At 35.8% G+C, this 13,578-nt stretch overlaps 1 protein-coding gene across 1 annotated transcript in view; it reads left to right on the top strand.

Moving 5' to 3' along the window:
- Positions 1 to 9,276: 9,276 nt before the first annotated feature.
- LOC118183454 (uncharacterized) overlaps positions 9,277 to 13,578 on the top strand; it is a 43,565-nt gene continuing 39,263 nt past the window's right edge. The window contains exon 1 of the mRNA XM_035352998.2: positions 9,277 to 9,340. The gene's annotated coding sequence lies outside the window, so the exon portion shown is untranslated. The remainder of the gene's footprint in view (positions 9,341 to 13,578) is intronic.

The raw sequence follows: 13,578 nt of genomic DNA, 5'->3' as shown, positions 1-13,578 counted from the left end.
AGACTGCCTAAGTACAGATCCTAGCCAGTACTTCCCAGGAATTCTCCTGAGTCACCCCCGGGGGCGTAGGATAGGACAGAGTCCTTTCCTTCGAATCGGAATCCATAAACACAACTTGTTACCTTCGTTGAACAGATTTCCTGTAGCTCTCGTGTCGTATCGAATCTCCATCGTCTTCGTTGAAACGTTGACTCGCTCTCGTGCAAAGTTGTGCACCATTTCGAACCGTGCCTGGAAATCTTAGATGTACTGAGGCGATGAAGGCGCGTCCGGAGTAAGAACAAACAAAAGATCACAAAGCAGTCGCAAGTCACGACCGAAGAGTATCTGGGATGGAAAATAGACGGTAGTCTCGTGAACAGCACTGTGATAGGGCAGTGAGAGCACTGGTAACTTCTGGTGCCAGTCCTGGTTTCTAGAAACCACCAGAGAGAAGTCATTAAGGATGGTCCATTAAACCCCTCTACCGTACCGTCTGACTGGGGATATAAAGGTGTCGTTTGGATTTTATTCGATGCCGAGTAGCTTGCAGAGTTCTTTAATTACACCCTAGACATAATTTCTTCTTTGATCGAATGTAACTACAGAGGCACTCCAAATGTTGCATAATCGAGAAAATATTGTTAAGAATTTTATTATTACTATTTTTATTATTATTGTCTATTTTTCAAAAGTGTGTTTTTGTTTTATTATTGTGTGAAGTTGTAACTATATGTCTTTTCTTGTGTGGCAACAACGCTTCTGTAATTCTTCAATTTGAACTTTTGGATGTGTGCCAAGTTCGATGGCGTAATGCTCTGGTGAAAGCGTCGATTGATTGTGTAGAAGAAACATGTTGTTTCAGAACGTTATTTCTTTAAAATATGTAAAATAAATGTTTTGTTTTCTGAACTCGGATTATGCAAACGTTATTTAGTTTCAACATAAAAGTTTGGCGTCCGTTTGACAGGACGTTTGTGTGATTTCGAGTAGTTTTGATTTAGGCGTTTTGTTAAAATGGAGTTGTTAAAGGCAAAACGTAAAAGTGAACGTACTTCGTTTACGTTAACTACGAAGATTGTGGAAGAAGAATTGCCTACTTGTACGGATCCTGAGAGATTGCAAGTGTTGTTGGGGCAACTAATTGACAAATTTGAACGCTTGGACAGTACTCAAAGCAGTGTTTTAGAACAAACCAAGGAAGCGGATTTCGAGAATGAATTTAATACGGCTGAAGGATACAGAGATTCCTTTATAGCTTTAAAGGTGAAACTTCAGAATAAAATTGGACAATTGAATTCGATGAATGTTACTACAGATATTGCTTCACTTTCGATTTCGGATCCTAAAGAAAATAAAAACAGGAAGTTCAAACTTCCTAAACTTGAACTGAAAAAATTTTCTGGAGATGCAAGAGAATTTTTAGGCTTTTGGAGCCAATTCTCCAAAATTCATGAAGATGCGGATATTGTGCCGGAAGATAAATTTTTGTACTTAGTGCAAAGTGCAGTACCTGGCTCAAAGGCAGCTCAACTTTTGAACAGTTTTCCTGTTACCGCCGCGAATTATCCTAAAGCTATCGAGCAGCTGAAAGAAAGATTTGGTAGAGAAGACCTTCTGGTGCAAATCTATGTAAGAGATTTGCTTGGGCTTGTTACAAAGAATGCTACAACAGGCAGAACGGCGTCGGACTTAGGAGTACTTTATGATAGTATAGAAAGTAAATTACGAGCGCTGGAAAGCTTAGGACGCACCAAGGAAAAGTTTGCTGATTTCTTGGGACCTTTAGTGGAGTCGTGCCTACCTGAGAATATTCTACGTGCCTGGGAGCGGAGTCGAACTTCTGAACAGGGACAGGAAAAGAGTTCTGAAAGAACGCTTGAAAAACTAATGTGTTTTTTAAGGCATGAAGTAGAATCGGAAGAAATGATTAGATTAGCACAATCAGGATTTACTCATTCTGTTAAGCGTCTTAGTAAAAATGTTATTTCAGGTAATTCAGATTTAGCAACAGCTGCCGCGCTGGTAAGTACAAATGAAACCAGTAAAGGTAAGCAAAATGTTTGTATATTTTGTGGTAAGCCTCATATGAGTGCTAAGTGTTTTAAAGCTGAAAATATGAGCTTAAATGAAAAGAGGCAACTTGTACAAAAGAAAGGTGTTTGTTTTTCATGTTCAAGAATTGGCCATTTAAAAAACCAATGTAAAGCCAATATTAAATGCCCCATTTGCAGTTGTGATCATATAAAATTTATGTGTCCTCAGAATGTTAGTTCTGTAAAACAAAATGACTCTAAGTTGGATGTTTCCCCTTCTAATAATAGTAAGAGCGAGAAAGTTTATTTGCAAACTTTATGTGTTCTAATTAAAGTTAAAGATCGAGAGAGAAAAATTAGAATTCTCTTGGATTCGGGATCCCAACGATCATACGTTGGGGAGAAAATTATGAAGCGAATGAAGGCTGATCCTATTCGACAGGAGAAAGTAATTCATGGTTTGTTCGGGGGGAGGGAAACTGCGCCTGTAACCCATTCTGTTTTTGCTATTGACATAAGCAGTTTAGATAACATTTTTAGGTGTTGTTTTGAAGCTTTTTCTGAAAAAAAGATATGTGGATTTGTTCCAACAATCAAGAATGCTCAGATTATAGAGGAATTGAAAAGCAGGAAAATTGAGGTCAGTGACACATTTTGCGAGGAAAGTGAAATTGATTTATTGATAGGTGCAGATGTCATTGGTAAACTGTTAACTGACGAATACCTAGAATTACCCTCTGGTTTAACTGCAGTCAAAACAAAACTGGGTTGGACGGTTATGGGTAAAGAAAAGGATACTGTCAGGGATAATGCCCTAATAAGTCTTTCCTTACATGTAAATAATGCTTCTTTGAAATCTTTATGGGAGCTTGAAGTTTTGGGTATTTCCGACCCGACGGAAAATAGTAAAACGAAAAATCTTCATTGCGACTATGAGATTGATTTTCAGAATAAATTATCTATTCGGCCCGATGGTAGATATGAATTAGAATTACCCTGGAAATGCGAATCTACCAATTTATCAGATAATAAAATCATTGCTTTGACACGTCATCAAAAAATGATAAAGAGGGCAAAAGAAAATAATTCTTTGAAGGAATATCAAGAAGTGTTTAGAGAGTGGGAAAATTTAAATATTATAGAAAAGGTTCCGGAAAAGGAATTAAACAATAAATGCCACTTTTTACCACACAGACCGGTTATTAAGATGAATAGTGAAAGCACTAAGGTAAGACCCGTTTTTGATGCTTCATCTTGTGAAAAGGGAAAACCATCTTTGAATCAGTGTTTATTGAAAGGACCTAATTTAATAGAATTAGTCCCTGATATTTTAGACAGAATGAGATTTTTTCCTATTGGTCTGAGTGCAGACATAGAGAAAGCATTCTTGCAGTTAGGAATTTCTCCGAAAGATAGAGATTACTTGCGATTTTTCTATCCAAGTGATGAGGGAGAAATAGTGTATAGGCACTGCAGAGTAGTTTTTGGGGTTTCCTGCAGCCCTTATCTACTAGGTGCGTCTATTAAATATCTCTTGAATAATTGTCCATCTGACTTTTTAGATGTGGCTGACAAATTGAAAAATTCGTTCTATGTAGATAATTGTATTACGGGTGTTTACAATATTGAGGAACAAGAGGATTTAATTCAAAAGGCCAAAAGTCTTATGTCGAGAGGCAGATTTAATTTAAGGGGATGGGAGAGCAATGTTGCTTCCAAATATACTACAAAACATTCTGGGGACACACCTCTTTTAGGAATATTGTGGAATTTAGACAATGATACTTTAAGGTGTAATATAAATATAAATATGATAACTTGTGATACTAAGGTAACTAAGAGACTGATTCTGTCTATTGTACAATCAATTTTTGATCCAATTGGAATACTTGCACCAATAACTTTGCTTCCAAAACTTTTGTTACAAGAAACATGGAAGTTGAAATTTTCTTGGGACGAGGTATTGCCTCATGATTTTGTAAGTAAATTTTTTGTGTGGTTATCTGATATACTTTTGTTGAAAAATGTGGCAATACCCCGATTCATTGGAACCTTTGCAACAGTTGAATTGCATGTATTTGTCGATGCCTGCAAATATGCTTATGCAGGATGTATTTTCGCGAGAAGTGTTGATTCATGCAGTGTAAAACTTACTCTCTTAAGAGCAAAATCTAGAGTAGCTCCTATTAAGAATTTGACGATTCCTAGATTGGAATTAATGTCCTGTTGCATTGGATCCCGATTATTATATTCTCTGTAAAGCTCTTAATGATTTTGATATAAATGTAACTTTGTGGTGTGATTCCACAGTCGCATTATGGTGGATCAGAAATCCTGGTAATTGGTTGAACTTTGTAAGCAATCGTGTTAAAGAAATTACTAAGTTGACAAAACCTGAATCATGGAGGCATGTGCCTGGTAATATGAACCCAGCAGATGTGTTATCTCGGGGTTGCTCTGCTAAACAAATGATTAACTCGGAGTGGTTTAAGGGACCTCTCTGGCTAAGAGAAAGCCCTGAATTTTGGCCTACCAATATTGTTTGTGAGCCGAGCGAAGCTGACTTGGAAAAGAGGAAGGTAAAACTTATTAATATTAACTTTTCAGAGGATACCACTCCTTGGTATGCAGAAAGAGTTTCTGATTATGAAAAAATGATTCGTGTAACCGGTTGGGTGTTACGTTTTATTTCTAACTGTAGGAAGAAGTCAAATTTGTGTAAAGAATCTAAACTAACTGTTGCTGAAATCATAAATTCCGAAAAAGTTTTGATTCAGTTGGTTCAAAGCTCAAATTTCCCTGACATTGGAGCTCTTAATCCACTTGATGTATTCATTGATAATGAAAATATTATAAGAGTTAAAACTAGAATATTGGAACGTAAAGACAATTCTGAATTTTTAACACCAATTTTGTTACCGAGTAAATGTATCTTTACTACATTGTTAATTGAGTCAGTTCATAAGAAACATTGTCATGCTGGAACTCAAATGCTTCAATCTATTTTAAGAGAAAGATTCTGGATACTAAAACAACGTAAAACTGTGCGTAATGTGTTAAAAGGGTGTGTAATATGTCAACGATATAAAGCGAAACCGATGTCTTGCGAAGTGACTCCCCTTCCTGAAGATCGCGTAGGAGATTATAGGGCTTTTGAAATTTTGGGAGTAGATTTAGCTGGTCCATTGTTTTTGAAAGACGGTAAGAAGGTTTGGATGGCACTCTTCACATGCGCTGTGTACAGGGCAATCCATCTAGAACTGGTGACTTCGTTATCAACAGAATCTTTTCTTTTGGCTTTAAGACGATTCATAGCCAGACGTGGCAGACCACGAACTATTTATTCTGACAATGGGACTAACTTCCGAGGAACGTATAACGAAATGTCTAAACTTAACTGGGACATAATAGAGAATGAGGCAAAAATAAAGAGAATAGTATGGAAATTCAATCCACCAACAGCCTCCTGGTGGGGAGGTTGGTGGGAACGGCTAGTTCGCATGGTTAAAGAACTTTTGAGACGTTCTTTGGGAAAATCGGTTTTATCTTATGAAGAACTGGCAACCTTAATTTGCGATTGTGAGTCGGTAATTAATTCTCGACCTTTAACATATATTTCGGAGAACTCTGAAGATGCTATCCCTTTAACTCCGTCAATGTTTTTAATTGAAAATTGTACTTCGAATGTAGCAGATATAGATAAAATTGACTCTCAGCATTTTTTGAGAAGAATTAAATACCGCACAAAACTTCTTAAAGATTTAAGGAACCGTTTCCGAAAAGAATATTTGGGGCAATTAATAATGAAACAACCACAAAATAAAGTAACCCGGTTGCCTAAAATTGGGGAGATAGTCTTAATAGGCGATGATTTCAAAAAACGCTTGTATTGGCCTTTGGGTAAAATTATAGAGAAAATTCCTGGTCGGGATGGCAAAATTCGAACAGTTAAACTAAAAACTCAGAATGGGATTTTCATAAGGCCCGTTCAGCGTATTTATCCACTAGAGATACAACTAGATGAAAATTATTTAGTTGAAGAGCCTAACGTTAACGACGATAAGAAAAACGATCAGACTGACGTACAGCATATAAAACAGAAATTTACGTCGTCAGGACGGCTTGTTAAGAAGCCTAATGTACTAGACCTTTTTAATAGGATAACATATGTTTTTGAGTCGTTTGCTACTGACTCAAAAGGGGGGGAGGATGTTGCATAATCGAGAAAATATTGTTAAGAATTTTATTATTACTATTTTTATTATTATTGTCTATTTTTCAAAAGTGTGTTTTTGTTTTATTATTGTGTGAAGTTGTAACTATATGTCTTTTCTTGTGTGGCAACAACGCTTCTGTAATTCTTCAATTTGAACTTTTGGATGTGTGCCAAGTTCGATGGCGTAATGCTCTGGTGAAAGCGTCGATTGATTGTGTAGAAGAAACATGTTGTTTCAGAACGTTATTTCTTTAAAATATGTAAAATAAATGTTTTGTTTTCTGAACTCGGATTATGCAAACGTTATTTAGTTTCAACACCAAACTTGGAAATCCAGTGCTGTACCTTTCGTGACAGCCTCTTGATCAGAAATAGGATACCTTTCATGTCACTTGGTGAAGTAATCAGAGACAATGGGAAGGTATTTGTTGTTATCAGCAGTTCATGGCAGAGGTCTCAGAATGTTAAAGGCGATGCGTTCAAAAAGCAAGCCTAAACTGTATTTGAATGTGTGATCTGTGTATATTTGATCTGTGTGCAGGAATTTTCTGCCTAGCGACAATGATGGAAATGTTTTACTGCATTAACTATGGCAAGCAATTCTTTTCTGGTGACACAGCAATTCATCTCCTGTTTACTGATCCAATATGCTATCATATATCGTTCTTGACCGTTTTCTTGGGACAAATTAGACCAACAGTCTTATTGCTTACATCCGTGTCAAGAATAAATGGTTTGTCGAGCTGAGGATTGACCTAGATGTTAAAGTTCCCTTAAGTTTGTTAAAAGAATCCTTGAATTTTTAGTCAAAAAGAATTTTTGCTGGCTCTCTGTCAGCTTGAGAAAGGGGTCTTGCGATTGAAGGAAAGTCCTTCACAAATCTCCTTTAGCAGGTGCAAAGCCCCAGGCTACTTCTCAGCTGATGGACATTTTCGGTGTGACTCCAATTTTCAAATGGCGATACTTTATCTGGATCCGAACATGCACCATCCGCAGAGATAACATGTCCAAGATAAGTCACCTGCTGTCTGAAATTTACATTTGGCCAGAATTAATTTAAATTGTTTTTCTTCAATTTCTGAGACACCTTCCTATTAATACGTAAAAGCTCTTCAAAACTCTTCCCGGCTATAATGATGTCATTCATATATATATGGCAGGCTTGGTAGAAAAGGCCTCTCAACAGTTTTTACATGAGGCGTTCGAATGTTGCCGGCGCATTACACCATCCTAATGGCATGACCTTGAACTACCGAACTCCTTGTCCAGTAGTAAATGGACATGGAGTCTCGTTCATAAAGTCTCGTTCTTTTCTCGTTCATAAAGAGGTATCTCTTTATGCCAATATCCACTCTTTAAATCAAGCGTCGAAAACCACTTGCTTCCAAAATGAGTGTCCAGAATGTTGTCAATTGTAGGAAGAAGGTAGCTGTTTTTTTTCGTAATCTTGTTCAACCAGCCATAGTCAATGCAAAATCTAGTCGAACCGGCTTTCTTTCTGACCAGAACGATTGGACAGCCCAAGGACTTACTGAAGTCTCTGATGTCGCTTTCTTGCATGCCCTTTACTAGTTTTCTTACTTCTTCCCGTTTAGCAACCGGGAAACATCTTGGATGTGGTTTGATTGGTTCATGATCTCTCGTATCAATTCTATGCTGTGGCAGAGTCCTTCGACCTATGTTAGAAGATGAGAAGAAAACATATCGGAATTCTTGAATGACACGTAGAAGCGTCTGCAGCACTTCCCTCCTCATCGCTTAAGTGTGTATTTTGCAATGATTCCGATGTAAGGCCCTCCGAAGATGCAGAGATTGTTTTGTATAACGCATTTCCGAATGATTTTCGCTTTATCACAGACACTGGCAACTCTCTCCAGAATAACGGTCTTTGACAGGTTAACGAGTGCCGTGTCTATCAGTACTTCTTTCAGGTTGTTACAGTTCTTGGGATATTCCATTAAACCGTACCAGAAACTTATAATTTCAGCAATGGATCCTGGAAATAAAAACTGTGTTCTTGCTGGTACTGTGACATCGTTTTGATTTGGTGGATGGATTTAAATTCTTTTAATTCCGAACTATTAAAGAAGTTATTAATTTTTTATTGCATGTTTTGTAAAGAGAGACCATACTTTTATTTTGTCAGGTGAGAATTTCTTTTCTTTTGGAGACTGCAGCCAAACGTATTGCAATTTTTTTAACTGACGAGTGAATTAAGTTTAATAGTGTATATCTTTCAGCAAGTATAAGGAGCTCAATACATTAAATCCTTTGTTCCCACGATAGTCAAATAAGACTCCCACTGGTTAGGATCTCTACCTAGGCAGTCTCAACCACGGGAACATAATAACAGACTTCACAGAAGACCTGAGGCTCTCAGGACAGAGTAAGGCTCGGCAGGGACCGTACTAGTACTGTCTTGTCTGCCCTTGCTCTGTGGGGTCGCAACATGGAGATTGATTCAAGAGCGGGGCGGTATTAATCCTGTTTGGCACCCTCGAGGTTGCATTAGGTCGGAAGCGGTCTCGTTCCAACAGCTTAGTCAGATAAGACTTCCCCCAAGAAATATCAGACTTCGCCTTTTACTTTCGGAATATCAACAGATAATAATAACCACTGTTATTTGAAAATGGAAATTTATCGAATTATCATATACAAGCAATTGGGATTAGTGTAAGGCTTCTCTAGAGGAGCCTTAGGTTGGTGCTTTGAACTGCCTTGATCCCCGATTTCGAAAAGATTGAGAATCACGCCCGTAAGCAATGTAAATATAAACAAAGGTAATTGTACGACTGGTTGGTATGCGCAGATGTCATAATAAATGTCTCTGCGCAACCAGTCGCACGTTTAGTGGTCCGGCCGCGGGTAAAATGCAAGCACTAAAAAATTAATCCTTTTACTAAATCTTATTGAATAATCAATTATACAAAAGCATGGTTTTTACACAAAATTATATAAAAATGAAGGTTAAACTTTATAATTAATTCGAATTTTATTTTTAATAATAATGATATATTTATTTTCAAATATACTTATATGCACTAAACTGAAAGATTTTTAAATCGTAATCGTTAAAAGTTTCGGTTTCCTTTTTGAATCTGAGAAAGAGGTAAGAATGTGATATGTTACTTATTGTTTAATTTTCCTGGTGACATCTAAATAGTTATGTTAAATGCGTATTTGATGTATGAATATGACATGTTTAATATGAATAGTTTGTAGATAAATCATGAAGCATATCCCCTGATTCCTAATTTTCGTGTATGTTAAAATGTTTAGTTTAACAAGTAGTTAAAGAATTGTGCAGTTAAAATTATCTCAATAATTTTTCACCTAATATCAGGAATAGTCGATGGAATGGACATTAATCCAATCTAAATTATACAAAGTAATTTGCAGTCGAAAGATTCCTGTAGTTGCAGTTTTTAGTGAAGCAATGAGAATCTTTCCTTAAGCCACATTTTCAAATATCACCCTCGAAAATGTTTATTGAAGAGCTACATAGTTGCCCTCTGCAAGATTACTTTCAATAATATTCTCATGCGTTTAATATTAAAAAATTAAATGTATGTTATTAGACAGGTAACTAGTGGCCTGTATTTCCGTAATGAATTATTTTTCACTTTTACGAATAATTTGTTTTTATTTCATAACTAACTAAGTGTTATTTATGTCTATCTATTATTATTTTATGTGTATCTGTTTCCTTGAGTTCTGTCGAAAGTTTTATTTTTAAATATATTCCTTAAGTTCCTTTCTGATTGTAAAACTTAAATTAGATTTACTGTTATGTGCAAATTAATGAGAAAAATCGATTTTCGGTTGATCTTTACATTATGGTAACTTGGCGATTTTTTGGCGAACATTTGGCGACCAACTCTCCTACAGCAACCCTCTATTTTTTTTCCCCGCTGCCATTTTGTCTTCACGAAGTAAAGACGTTTCTTTTCTTTTTATCTACTGAACACTTCTTCCAACAATCTACTAGCCGAATTACACTTATGCTAGAAATTTTATCCAACAAAACTGCTTCATCATGACAAATATTCACTGCAAAATTGGGAAAAAGTGCACAATACCATACTCCTTACGCGTTTTTCAAAATAACACATACACATAAACCATGTACACGTCAACTTATTTTTACTTAAAGAAACATCCCAGAATTACACAAAAATGGCATTGCGCACACTGTTCACTATATCCATGTACACTGCTTTTTTCTCATAAATTAGAAAAATTTCACGAAAATACATGACAATTTTTTGAATCTTTAAACCCCGTAAAAAGAACATATATGAAATTACCTGATCGCAAAAAAGTGTATACCCTTTCCAAATATGAATATTTCCACGTATAAAATAAATAAAATATCCAAAAACTTTTACCTCTCAATTATCTATTATATTATAAACAAACGTCACCAATGAATTCATTCCGCAAACATTACAAATACTTAAGTGTCAAATATTTAAATTATTTCCATGCACGTTTACGCAAATTACTTTACTTCCACCTTACATTTAGAACAATGCATAAAAATAATATCCTCAAATAATTAAAAATACTAACTTACCTAATCTTCTTCAGAATCTTGATTACGTGTCCGATAAACTTTTGTTATTTCTGTTTCAGGATCTTTAAAATCATACTTATAGTTCACAGCAAGGTACCAGGTAAAATAAATAACTTAATAAAACATCTTTACTTCTATCTCGCACAACCTTAAAGAAACACTTATTACTACCCCTTTCAATCCCACTAAATACCCATTTCGAATTCACTTTAGTTAGTGCCATGGGATCCAAAAATTAACGAACACTGTTTCACACAACATAGAATAAAGCCAAATACAAAATTTCCAGATTTTTTCCCGATTTCCCCCTTTTCCGATTAAAGAACCGTAATTCGTCCAGTAATATCACATGACATATCCCATGATCTCTCATTTCCCTCACACAAAATAATGCGTAATCGGAACTGAGTACTGCTCGCATTATTACCTAAGTCCCAGGTAGTAACCTTTATCGCCTCCAAAATGTCGCCAAACTACCAGTTACCATATTCTAAAGATCAGCTCGATTTTCACACAAAATTTTAATTTGGTTGTCAGCTGGCAAAGAAGTTCCCTTAAAGGATTTTATCTGCCTTGTGTCATCTGGATCTGGATGTCTCTTTTGACCACTTACAACTGGTTTAAATAATAATTTGGATTATTTCACCACTTTAAGCTTGTTTCTGTCAGAAAAGGAAGTTCTTTTGGTACTTTTCTGGAATGGGGAACAGATTGAGAAAAGTATACCATGTGTGTATGTATATATGTGCATATATGTGTGTGTGTAGACACACACGCATCCATCCATACATACATGAACACATGCACCCATACATGCATGCATGCATACATACCTGCATTTCTGAATCCGGTCCAGATAACAGAAGAGTACCTTTATTTTGCATCATTTTTAAGTGTAATTTACATTTGTGCACTTTAGTATACTAAAAATGGATATAATGCCTAGAAAGAAAGCAGATTATCGTACTTAAGAGTCTCACATCCATGACTGTAACAAATATTGCTTCTGTGGCTGGTGTTAAAAAATTAAGCATTTCTCGAATTCTGAAGAGACATAATAAAAGTGGATAGCGAATGTTGGAGGAAAAGGAAAACTCCCAAATCTGATCAGTTCTTACTCTGAAATAGCATTGTTAATGTAATAGAAACTAGCAAAAAACCGTAATAGAGATCTGTTGCCATTGATATTCATTGTTCAGATATGCAGCATAGCATTCTCACTGCTGTTTAAAAGGCAAGAAAGAATCAGCTTTTGACATCAAATGAAGCAAAGCGATTGTTGTAACTCCCCAAAAAAATGCAAATCTTGGAGCACACATCACTGAAAAAATGTAATTTTCAATTTTCAGCATTGAGACTTAATTTATATGTTCATGGTTACACATCTGGCATTGTTAGACAAAGCAAAGGTTACTCAATAAGACCTCAGCATATCTGACAGACGCTAACGTACCCTCAATTACAGATTTTTTTTTTTTTTTTTTTAACTGCAGATGGCACTGGAAATCTAGTTCTTATTGACGGAAACAAGGTCGTAGCTAGGGTTTTCAGCGCTCAGGGACTAATGAAGATTTCGTGCCCCCTACTGCTTGTCAAGGATGGAAAACATTTAATTTTAAAATATCGTAACATCAGTTTGGCACCCCTTGGATTCTGCGCCAGGGGACAGATGCCCCCTCTTGTCCCCCTCTAGCTACGCTCCTGGACGGAAAGATAAATTCATTGAAGTATGTAGAAATTTTAAAACATGGGATTGTGCCATTTGCGAAAACCTTTACAGGAACATTTCAGTATACCACATTTCCATTCCACAATTCAAAATCTGTCTAAAGGTTCATGTTGGAAAATAAAATTGTGCTAGATTGGCCTGGAAATTCACCATACTTAAATACAGATGAAAACTTGTTTTACATTCTCAGTGAACATCTTAGCGAAATGGATTGTATGACAAAAAAGCCCATGATTACAAAATGATGTAAAAGTTTGATTAAAAAAAAAGTAAAAATTATATGCACAGGTTAGTAGAGTCCATGCTTAAGTGCGTTATAGAGTGCTAGAAGAGGACATATTTCCTATTAATTTTATTTTTATGACTGTATGGATTATGTATGAATGCATTAAATATATGGATATTTGAAACGAATCAGAGATGCATTTCATACTTTGCTGTTTGTCATTATAGAATGCCTACAAAATGTATGAAATGTTAATTATTTCATACTTTGTAGACCAGTTTTCGTTATTCTAAAAAAGGGCTGGGTGTTGTATAGAGTGCTGGCTTTTTATACATTGCTGGTAACATATATATCTATTTAGATTTAGATTATTTTTATCATATTTTATAAATTGAATAATAAAAAATAAACAAAAAATATTATTAAAGGAAAGAAAGTGTTGTAAATACCAAAACTTGAATAAAAATAGTTTTTTATATTCATAAACTAAAAGTAAGCACTTAACAGCTACATAAAAGGCTGACGGCTTCCCCCCCTGGTTGAGAACCCCGGCTAATCTTTGGAATATGGTAACAGGTAGTTTGGTGACATTGTGGTAAGGCGATAAAGGTTACTAGCTAGGACTTTAGCAATACACAGTTCAAATCACAGATTATTTTGTCTGAGAGAAACGAGAGATCATGAGACATGTAATGTGACATTTTCCGGAAAATATCAATCGGGATTTTAGCTAATAAGCACTTAGAAACAATTTCGCTGCTAAAGTGCAGAATCGTCCACCTAATTGTTTGGCACTTTTTACAAGAGTTAGATGAA

This window comes from Stegodyphus dumicola, chromosome 2 (assembly GCF_044657685.1).
Source record: "Stegodyphus dumicola isolate Sdum_Otavi_A_Nest chromosome 2, ASM4465768v1".
NCBI classification, from domain to species: Eukaryota; Metazoa; Arthropoda; class Arachnida; order Araneae; family Eresidae; genus Stegodyphus; species Stegodyphus dumicola.
Note: the sequence above shows the minus strand (reverse complement) of the source record. Positions and strands in the feature narration are given on the sequence as shown.